Source organism: Cryptotermes secundus, unplaced genomic scaffold (assembly GCF_002891405.2).
Source record: "Cryptotermes secundus unplaced genomic scaffold, Csec_1.0 scaffold395, whole genome shotgun sequence".
Lineage (NCBI taxonomy): Eukaryota > Metazoa > Arthropoda > Insecta > Blattodea > Kalotermitidae > Cryptotermes > Cryptotermes secundus.
Window position 1 is genome coordinate 489,775 of NW_019742967.1, and position 10,187 is coordinate 499,961.

The following is a 10,187-nucleotide window of genomic DNA, read 5'->3' on the forward strand; positions in this document are numbered from 1 at the left end:
CGGTCGGTAGAGTTCGCTTGCGGACTACAGGCCACGGAGTTTGTTTTGTTTATTGGGACCTATTTTATACGAAACTCTACTCGCACTTCAGTCGAGCTTCCTGAAAGGCACTTCACCGTAGAAAGCGAACAGTGTATGACATAACCTTTAATTGTCTCTAAACATTCTCGATGTTTAAATATTTATCGAAATGGAAGGCAGTGCATTGTATTTTTAGTCTGATCATTTGTGCAACAATAGGTTTCCTTCAACAGTAGACGAACATCGCAAACAATGCATTTCGAATATGTGTGTACCCCAAGTCGCAGAAGACCGCTTCGTTTCACGGACTGCTATTGTTTTCTGTTTACTTTTCACACCACTGAAGATTAAGGCTGGAAAACAATCATTTTCCCAATTGTTTTCTATGGCTTTCTATTTTTCTTTCTTTACTGGAGAAAAGCTTCGTGCTGTGACATGACTAACAAGACGGTTCGCCGGGTGAGGAGTGCGTTCCATTGTGCATGGCCCTCCCTTCACGTGACTTGGCCTCTCATGTGAACGAACTAAGCTGGGCCGTGCAGCGCTTCCACCCAACTGAGCGGGGTTCTCGTGAAACTGGCGCAGTGTTGCAACTTCCGTATGGGGGGAAAATGTGTTGACAAGAGAGAAACGAAGGGACGTAAAAGTTGGAATAAACGCCTGGGTTCGAATTGCATCCGGATTATGGAGGAAAGCTTGTAAACACGAGCAGCAGTCACGTGATAACATGCTCAGTCGGTATAGCGACGCGTTACAGGCTGGAGGGTCAGGGTTCGATTGCTGTCAGTGTAAATTTTTTCTTCTCCACAAAATCCAGACCAACTCTGGGGCCCACCCATCCTGCCGGAGTTAAAGCGGCCGGGGCGTGAAGCTGACTACTCACCTCCATCTAGTGCCGAGGTCACCTGCACCCCCCCATATGTCTTCATGGCACAGAGCTTGAGCACGGGCACTTTGCCTGTCTTTGCAGTGGAATTGTTAGAGTTATTGCGTAAGACGGTTACCGGTATATGGGACATTAATGAATGGTACACCTCGTGAAAAATCAGCAGAGTGGTACTGCAAACTGTGGGAATAGAATTGGATTGAAATGGCTGGGAACAGAGCATAATTGTTTCCTTATAAATTGATTCGTTTGTGGGCGCCGCCGTATATTATCTTTCCCTGGGCGGGGCGAGGGCAGGAAACTTGCTCGCAGTCTTATGTTTCAGATATCTGAAACATTTCAAAGTCGTTTGTTTTTAATATATATATTTTTTTGTATCATATTTCCTTAATTTCCTTCTTCTTCAATTTTGATTCACTTTTCGAAACTGCGAGGGGCGCAGATGACTGGCGTGCCCCCCTCGACTAACTAGGAATCCTTTTTGTTTTTGTTTTTTCGCAGTCCATGCACGACGTAATATCCTGACATTTTTCTATGGTCGTTTACTCACAAGGCCTATCAAACGACCCTTTAATTTCATTCGACACTAAATTATATATTTGGATATATGAAAGTGATATAACGTCGTTTAATAAAGCGTTAAACAAGGAACACAACCTTTGGCCCGGCTTCGTTTTGTTGCCTTGGAACGGATTACAACGTAGTTGCTACACGTAATTAATTCTGCTATCACAAGAGCGCACCACCATTCGATCTTGAGGGAGGGAAATTTGTGTGCAGCAAATAAAATTATCGAAGTGGTATTATTGGTGCACCCTTCAGAAGCGGGAAAGGGAACTTCTCGTCAGTTTGCGTATAATTTTCTCGTTGAAGTGAATCCCTTGAGCGTTTTACGAGAATGCGATTTATAAATAGTATTACAAAATTTAAAAATACATGAGTGAATATTATTAGTTCCTTTGATACGCAAAGAAGTTAAAGTGCTGTTAAATTATTAAATTTGAGTGAATTTCTACAGCAAGCCATCTTGGAAAGTGCAGACCTTGTGACATTTGCCATGAGACGGTGACGTGAGTACTGAGAACTTGTGATTAAACATGACGCTCTCTACCCAAATCTGTTTTAGTACAAGCGTAGCGTGTTAGTGGAACATTTCAGGTTTTCTATAAATTGCTGTCATTAGCCTTTTGTGATGTAAGGAGTCGGCGGAAGCAGTGGGTCTTACCGAAGACCGTTAGCGTAGTTGACTGTCATAGTAGACTGCAAATACTACAAATGTAGGTGTTAATAGCACAACCAAAATAGTTTCTAATATAAAAGTAGGTTCTTCATGTTATATTAAAATCGTAGAGGCGACGTAACCATCCACCCTGAACACTGGCGAGTAAAAGTAACGCGTATGAGAGGTTATATGAAAGAGTGCGTTGCCAGAAATGTTTCCCGCCGTGTATATCGGAAAGAAAATTACTCTTAATTGACTTCCCTAGTGACGCTTTGTACAGTAGTTTGTTTGTATGTAGTTTAATTAGCCGATCACGGTGACCGCGCTAAGACATGAACTGTCTTCGCTCGCTCGAACGCTGGGATCGTGGTTTCGAATCCCACTCAAAGGCATGGATGTCTGTGTTTGTGTTTCCCTGTGTGTAGGTAGCGTCCTTGCGATGGGCTGCTCCCTCGTCCAAGCGTCTGTGTAAATCAGATTATGACATTGAAAACGAGGCCAGGCCGGTCACGGTAGCCGAGCGGTCTAAGGCATGGATGTCTGTGTTTAGGTAGAGGCCTTGCGACGAGCTGATCCCCCGCCCAAGGAGTCCTACCGTCTGTAAAATAATCAAAATTGGAAGAAAAGAAAACGACGCCGTAAAGGGATAAGATGAACGGACTGAGTAAGTTAGAAGGGACCGGGCCCCAATAAGGGCTGTAGAGCCATTGATGAATGAATGTAGTTTAATTAAAGACGCCGTGTAAGCAACTTTAGGTGTTCACTACGGCGAAGATTCATATTAGGTACGGTATTTTGCTTTATGGTACCTGTAGATGGAGGCAGTATGTTCCTCCGAAACACTTGTAGTTTACATTACATGGTTTCGTAACCGAGAATTTTAATCTTAATTAATTGTTGTCGTTGTTTGTGAGTACACTGCGAGAATGGATTCCATCAGGAAAAATGAGATTCCTGCAATTTGCTAATTCAGTTTGCAACACATAGCCTATCGCCGCCGGCTTGATAATCCAATGGGCCGTGAGTTAATAGCATTAGGTTCATTTCAGTTATTGGTGAAAATAAGCTGCAATTCGAAACATTTTCGAGTCCAATTTCCATCTCGCTTTCTTCATGTAAGGGGCATGCGGTAGCGTAGTTGGTTGAGGCACTATGCTACAAGCCGGTAGGTCACTGGTTCGACTCCCGACGATGTGAATTTTTTAATTTATCTAATCCTTCCAGCCACACTATGGCCCTAGGGTCGACTCAGCCTCTAACAGAAATGATTATCAGGAATCTTCCTGGGGGGTAAAGGGCGGCCGGCTCACCGCCATCTGTGAGCCAATTATCAAGACAAAATGTGGGAGCCTCGACGTCTCACAACCATATGGGCTTCGACGGCCTGTTACAGGGATAGCTTTACCACATTACCTTTCTGAATGTAATCCAGCCTCATGTGTAGTGAGGCGGTTTATTAAGCACTGATATTGCCATTTTTTTCAGTCTGAACACACCAAGAACCTTTTATATCCTTTGCTTGTTGCACAAGACAGGTTCACAACACAGTGAAACAGCGTTGCTTGGCTTCCGGTTGCAATTAGTAAGGTTCTGTGAACCAGAAGAAAGCACATGTGGTCTCCTGGTGTATAACACAATCAGCCTAAGCAGGGCAATGATCTCTCTAATATTCTGGTTTGTCATTACTTTTACACGAAAACCAAATCTTCAGGGGAGAGGCTATGTGAGCTAATATTCTGTTGGGTCCGTTTGAGAGAGCTAACCTCAACCACAGGGATACCATAGCATATACACGTGGGATAGACCGCACCATAGCTGAAACGGTTAGTCGCTGGCTTCCCACCGCGGCGGCCCAGTTTCGATCCCGGGTCTGGTCAAGTGGGATTTGTGTTGGACAAAGCGGCGCTGGGGCGGGTTTTCTCCGAGTACTTCGGTTTCCCTTGCCAATCTTCATTCCACCAAAATTCTCCATCATCATAATCACACGGGACAGGCTAGGCCGCCGTGCTGAGTGGACCCAGTTTGACTCCACTCCTGGGATCAGGGTTTGTCACGGGAAATGGACAATATAAACTGTGACAATGCATGAGCTGAAACTAAGGTAGAAAGGGAACTGGAAGACAGATGCAGCAAACCAAACGAAACACCAGTAACGCATGTGGATAATTTGAAGGGACTCATGTTCCACCACTCGCTCATATCAGGACAGAAGCAAATACAGTTTCCGAAACGTCATGTTCTTTAGAATAGCGGACTGTGGACAATGTAATCCTGAGTGTTACACACCAACGTCAGAAGCTAGTTACTGCAGGACCAGAAGATGACAGGAATAAACGGTATTCTGTTGGAGCGTATTAGAGCGTCAGCGTGTACTGGAAAAGGATACCAGTATGTACAGACCCGTTGCTAGATAACATCTTAAAAAACAACGAAACAACGCCCGCTGCTAGGCAACAGATTCTTAATAAGCAACAGTTGAAGTATAACAGGAACGGTGTTTTCTACGCGGTTCGTTCCGAGGTGTTATAAGCAGGGCAATTAGAACATTGAGTCAGTTGTGGGGTATTAGCCAGCGGGAAACGGTCTGAACACAGAAGCTGAAGAATCTCCATTGTTAAGACCCGTTACCAAGAAACGACTAGTGAAAGGAGACTGAGAAGGCTTATAGTGTGCTTTAGTGATTTGTAACGTGGGGACAATAGCGATGGCGCTGTAATTACTTGCAGTTACGAGTGGTGTGTGTAAATGATTAGGAGTAGTGAAGTAAGTACACTTTGAATAAGCCAGTCATTTTGATGGTGAGGTAAGCATACTTGTACTGCTACGAGCTCACACTGTGATGAGCCCATTCTCGTAACTGTGACCTTTTAACCGGGGTTGCGTCTGAAAATTGCTGTCACGACCGACTGCTGAGTGTGGAGGCTCAATGGGGTCAGTGCTCCACTTGTTCAGCGTTGCTATGGCAATGCATAAGTAATAGGGGAATGCACTTCATAATGAGATGGATTCGTTTGACCTTATTCCGCTTTGAAACAGCATTTGTTTTTTATTGCAGTTGCGCTGATGAGTTCAGTTATTAAGAAGTTTCCGTTGGCTTGACTCCAAGCGGCGGTCTCGTCCTCTTGAGGCCTGCATTATGTTTCACTGGTTTCCGCTCTTCACGGTGGAGTAACAGTTGCTGATGACTTGGGGCGCTGCTGTCCTTTGATGAATTCTATGCGCCCTACGTACCAAACAAGTTAGGAACTGCATGCATAGTAGGAGGACGCGGTAGCGTTGTTGGTTGAGTCACTAAGCTACAAGCCGGAAGGTCGCGTGTTCGATTCCCGACGATGTTAGTGGATTTTTCAATTGACCTAACCCTTCCAGCCGCGCTATGGTCCTGGGGTCGACCCAGCCCCTAACAGAAATGAATACCAGGAATCTTCCTGGAGGTTAAAGGGCGGCCGTCGCATAAGGCTGACAACCTCATCGCCATCTGTGAGTCGATTGTCTAGAGAAAATGTGGGAGCCTCGACGTCTCACAACCCTATGGGCCTCCACGGTCTGTTACAGGGATAGCTTGGCCTTTTTTCTAAGTGTGCTACAATCCTAATGCTTTCGCTTATTTTTATTTAATTATTCGTAACGCTTCTAAGCCCCCGGGAAAAGTTCATTGAACATAAAAATGTGTGCTTCACTTTTCTCTACAACTCGTGTCAGATTAACATCTGCGAGTCACGGGGCTCGCAGAACCGCATTTCATGGCAGTCTCTTGAGCCCTTCTCAAGATTTTGCGTGCAGGGAGACAAAGACAGACGAAGCTAACAGGCGAAATTTTTCTAACTCTTATTCGGATCCTTCAGTTCTTCGTGTGTTTTGTAACAGTTTTGTTCTGTCATAATAATGTTTTTTTACTTTAAATAGTATCCAAATATTGCCGCGGACACGAACCTTCTTCACGGGCCACTTGCGACCCACAGGCAACAGTTTCCACACCACTTGAACTAGAACCTGCATGAAGCATGCGATCTCTATTCAGGGGAAATACCTGGCTATTCCTGTCTCGTGTTCTGGGGCTAGGAGAGGAACATCAGCCCGAAGGTTCTCCTGGTTTTCGTGAGTCCTTCCGGGAAAATTCTGGGACATCTGCACAAAACGGGACATTGCTCAAATCAGACCCGCCATTAGCCTATTCTTGAGAAGCCTCCAGTTGTGTAGCTACTCAAAAACTTCCCAGAATTTTATGGAACCCGAAGGTTCATTATCGTGCACACAAGAGCCGCCTATGGTTTTAGCTGTTACAGATCGCTGTTTGGGCCTAAGATGGAGAAACTGCGTAATGAGGAGCTTCACAATTTCCGTTCCTAAGGATGTTGAGAGGAGTGACTTACAGTTAAAGTCTTCTCAGTGCTTAATTAAGCGCAACGACATGAAGATGTATGGGAGGAGTGGAGGTATGGTTCTACACATTCTTAACCTCGTCACTAGACGGAAGTGAGTGGTTAGCTTGATGCCCCGGCCGCTTTACCACCGGGGAAACAGCGTCCGGTACCCTTTGGATAAGACGTGCCCCAGAGTCGGCCTGGAACAGAACCCCGATTTCTTGGTCGCCCAACCCGCAGCCTAGACACTATACCGCCTGAGCCCCTGTAGCACCTGCTGCGAGTCTGGCAGTTACGAGGTCAGGAGCGCCAAATGCGACGTGCCAGAATTTCTTGTAGCGGGTCACAGACCCTGGGGGCCTGTGGCAAGTGTGTTAGCAGGGCCCACAGCCTCGCAAGCGCAGGCCCTGCGGAGCGGGTATCGTGTGGGGGTATCAGGTTCGAATCTTCACCACATAATTTCCACCTTGAGGTCGATTTCGGAATAATACATTTCAATAGGCCACGACTGTTTATATCCTGTTCAGTATATACTCATATGATGAGATAAGCAGAGCATGTAGCACAAATTTGGTGAAAAGAGGAATACATGTAGGATATTAGTGATAAGGTCAGAAGGAAAGAGGCCACTAGGAAGACCAAGACGTGGATGGGTGGATAATATTCATATGGATGTTAAAGTGATAGATGGGGTGGTAAGGATTGGATTGATCTGGCTCGAGATAGCAGTGGAGGGCTCTTGTGAACACGGTAATGAACCTTCGGGTTCTATAAAATGCTGGGAAGTTCTTGACTAGCTGCACAACTGGCGGCGTCTCAAGAAGGGCTCAGCTCCATAAGTTAGTTAGTTAGTTAGTTAGTCAGTATAGTCACAGCTTAGACCAGCAGTCCACTAAGGACTTTGGCCTGCTTTACATCAGATGCCCTTACTTTTAGCTCTCGTAAATCATTCTCAACATTCGCTGGCCATCAGTATCTGTCCTACGTTAATTATAATTCAGGTTACCGACAGGTCACGTGTATTTTGGAAGACAGATACTGACGTTTCGGAGTAACCTGTTGTCTTCACCTTCCGAGTGGATTTGCCTGCTTATAAGAGCTGCGCCTCACTTCCAATGAATATACGAGTATGTTGAAATCACGTTGAATTCCCTCTTGAATTTTAGGTTCTCACGGTGTGACGCCATACAGTCCGGTAGAAATTTACTGATGTTAGGAGATAAGTACTATATTCATCTTAAGCATCGAAGAATAAGTCAAAGAAGCAACTAGCAAGAGGCCAGAACAGCTCCCGAAACGTCGGTGAACTTCTACCGGAATATACGGCATCGCATCCCGGAAGATTGTACTGTAAAATAGGTAACGTTGTCCCTGTGCTTAACGAATTAAGCACTAAGTCATGAAGGCCCATGGGGAAGTATAGATCAACATTTTCTTGATGTCGGCACTAGCTGGAGGTGAATGGTGAGCTTCACGCCCAGGCCGCTTTACCCCCCGGTACCCATTGGATAGGAGGCTGGGTGGGCCTCAGAGCCGGTCTGGATGACTTGGAGAAGAGAAAATTCTTGACCCTACAGGGACTCGACCTGCGAGTTAGCCAGTTCATGAGTCAGTTGGCGAGTCAGCGAGTCAGCCAGTCGGTGAGTCAGCAAGTCGGCGAATTAGCCAGTTGGCAAGTCAGTCGGCGAGTCAGTAAGACGATGAGTTAGCCAGTGGCGGGTCAGCAAGTCGATGAGTTAGCCAGTGGCGAGTCAGCAAGTCGATGAGTTAGCCAGTGGCGAGTCAGCAAGTCGATGAGTTATCCAGTGGCGAGTCAGCAAGTCGATGAGTTATCCAGTGGCGAGTCAGCAAGTCGATGAGTTATCCAGTGGCGAGTCAGCAAGTCGATGAGTTATCCAGTGGCGAGTTAGCAAGTCGGTGAGTTAGCCAGTGGCGAGTCAGCAAGTCGGTGAGTTAGCCAGTGGCGAGTCAGCAAGTCGGTGAGTTAGCCAGTGGCGAGTCAGCAAGTCGGCCAGTTGGGGCCACACGTACCAATGGACGTGAAGCAAGTACACGTGCACTCAGCAGTCGGCAAGAACTGTGGAACACCCTGCACTACTCCAAGGGCTGTCAGCTCTCGGCCCTGTGCTCGATAAGTAAACGGAGTAGCGACGAATGGGCGACATTCGTGCTTCGTATTTGTGAGATCCTGGGTTCAGATCTCGGTTCAGAAACCGGCTGTCCTAACTAGGGGTTTCGTGGTTTCCTCAGTCCCTCCAGGCGAGTAACTGGACCGTACCTAACATTTATAAACTAACGCTTCCTTTCGAATCCGTTCCAATTCACTATTCACTATCGTGCTGCCATTCGGTGCTGTACATTCCGAACTACTAACGTCTTTAAGTAGTCCCTCTTCTTAATGGAGACGTGCAGGTGACTGGAGGTGTAGCTCCATGCATTCTACAAGAAACTGTGTTCAACCTTGACCCAGCAGACTGGCCGAGACTCGAACCCGTGCCACGGGTAAGCGGTGTGGCGCGGCGCAACGGATCGATGTGCCGCTTGGCGGGAGGGACCAAGTGAGGGGTGGTTCTGGCATGTACAGTGGCACGGCGGGCAACCCTCTTCTCTTCCATATGGCTCTGGCCCGTTCTCCACGAGAAACTGTCCTAGAGATATTACGGGATCAGATGGGTGGGGCATGTAACAGAACAGACCGCTTGGGAGATATAGGTGTAAGCGTGAGAATAATATTAAAATGGATCTTAAATATATGTGGTATCTTTAATCTCGCTGTCATTAATTCAGAATAAGTGCCAGGCGGTAGGATGAACAATTAATAATGGATCTCAATAGATGTAGGCAGTGGTTTTGGCCTAATTAAGGAAGAACTGAGGAAATCCACGAAAAATTCTGAGTCTGGATAGCCAGTGCCACGGTCGAGGATCGAAACGAGTACCTCCAAATACGAGTATGGTAACCCGCTCACTGCATGGACTGGTCTTCACTGTCCCCACTTGAGATGCTTCTCAGACACAGGACAGCTGATCATTAGACCGCATATTTAGTTCGAGCTATTGATAGCGTCGTTAACTAGAGACAGTGTGGTGTGCCCGCGTCACGTGCTCCAAGTGGACCAGTGGACGAGGTCGTCCTGTAATTGGGTGCCAAGCGCGAACCGGATTTTCTCTCGCCCCTGCACAGAACGGAAAGGGTTGCAGTATTGCAGGGGAAAATGTAACGGCCACGAGAAGGAAACTAGCGAATTGAAGCTGCCATCTCTGCCGCCTCTGAACTCTTTATTCGATTGTAAAGTCCTTGCGTTTTCCCTTTAAAGCCCAGTAGTTACTGTGTGTACCGCCTCATTTAATATACTAAAACTCTGCATTCTGCCCCCAGAGTGTATCTGTGTGTTCCGTGTGGTTCTCACATTAAACAGCGACTGTTTCCCTAAACAGCATTAACCGGTTGGGCTTTATTATGGAGACGTAATGTGTTTCCTATGAGGTACGGACTGAACTGCTATATATTCTGCCCACAGAGTGTATCTGTGTGTTCCGTATGGTTCTCACAGTAAACAGCGATTGTTTCCCTAAACAGCATTAACCGGTTGGGCTTTATTATGGAGACGTAATGTGTTTCCTATGAGGTACGGACTGAACTGCTATATATTCTGCCCACAGAGTGTATCTGTGTGTTCCGTATGGTTCTCACA

The 10,187-nt window shown here is 46.4% G+C and overlaps 1 protein-coding gene across 1 annotated transcript in view; it reads left to right on the forward strand.

Annotated features, from left to right (window-relative positions):
• The first annotated feature begins 1,934 nt into the window (after window positions 1-1,934).
• LOC117283016 (cilia- and flagella-associated protein 100) overlaps window positions 1,935-10,187 on the forward strand; it is a 21,966-nt gene continuing 13,713 nt past the window's right edge. The window contains exon 1 of the mRNA XM_033755112.1: window positions 1,935-1,977. The gene's annotated coding sequence lies outside the window, so the exon portion shown is untranslated. The remainder of the gene's footprint in view (window positions 1,978-10,187) is intronic.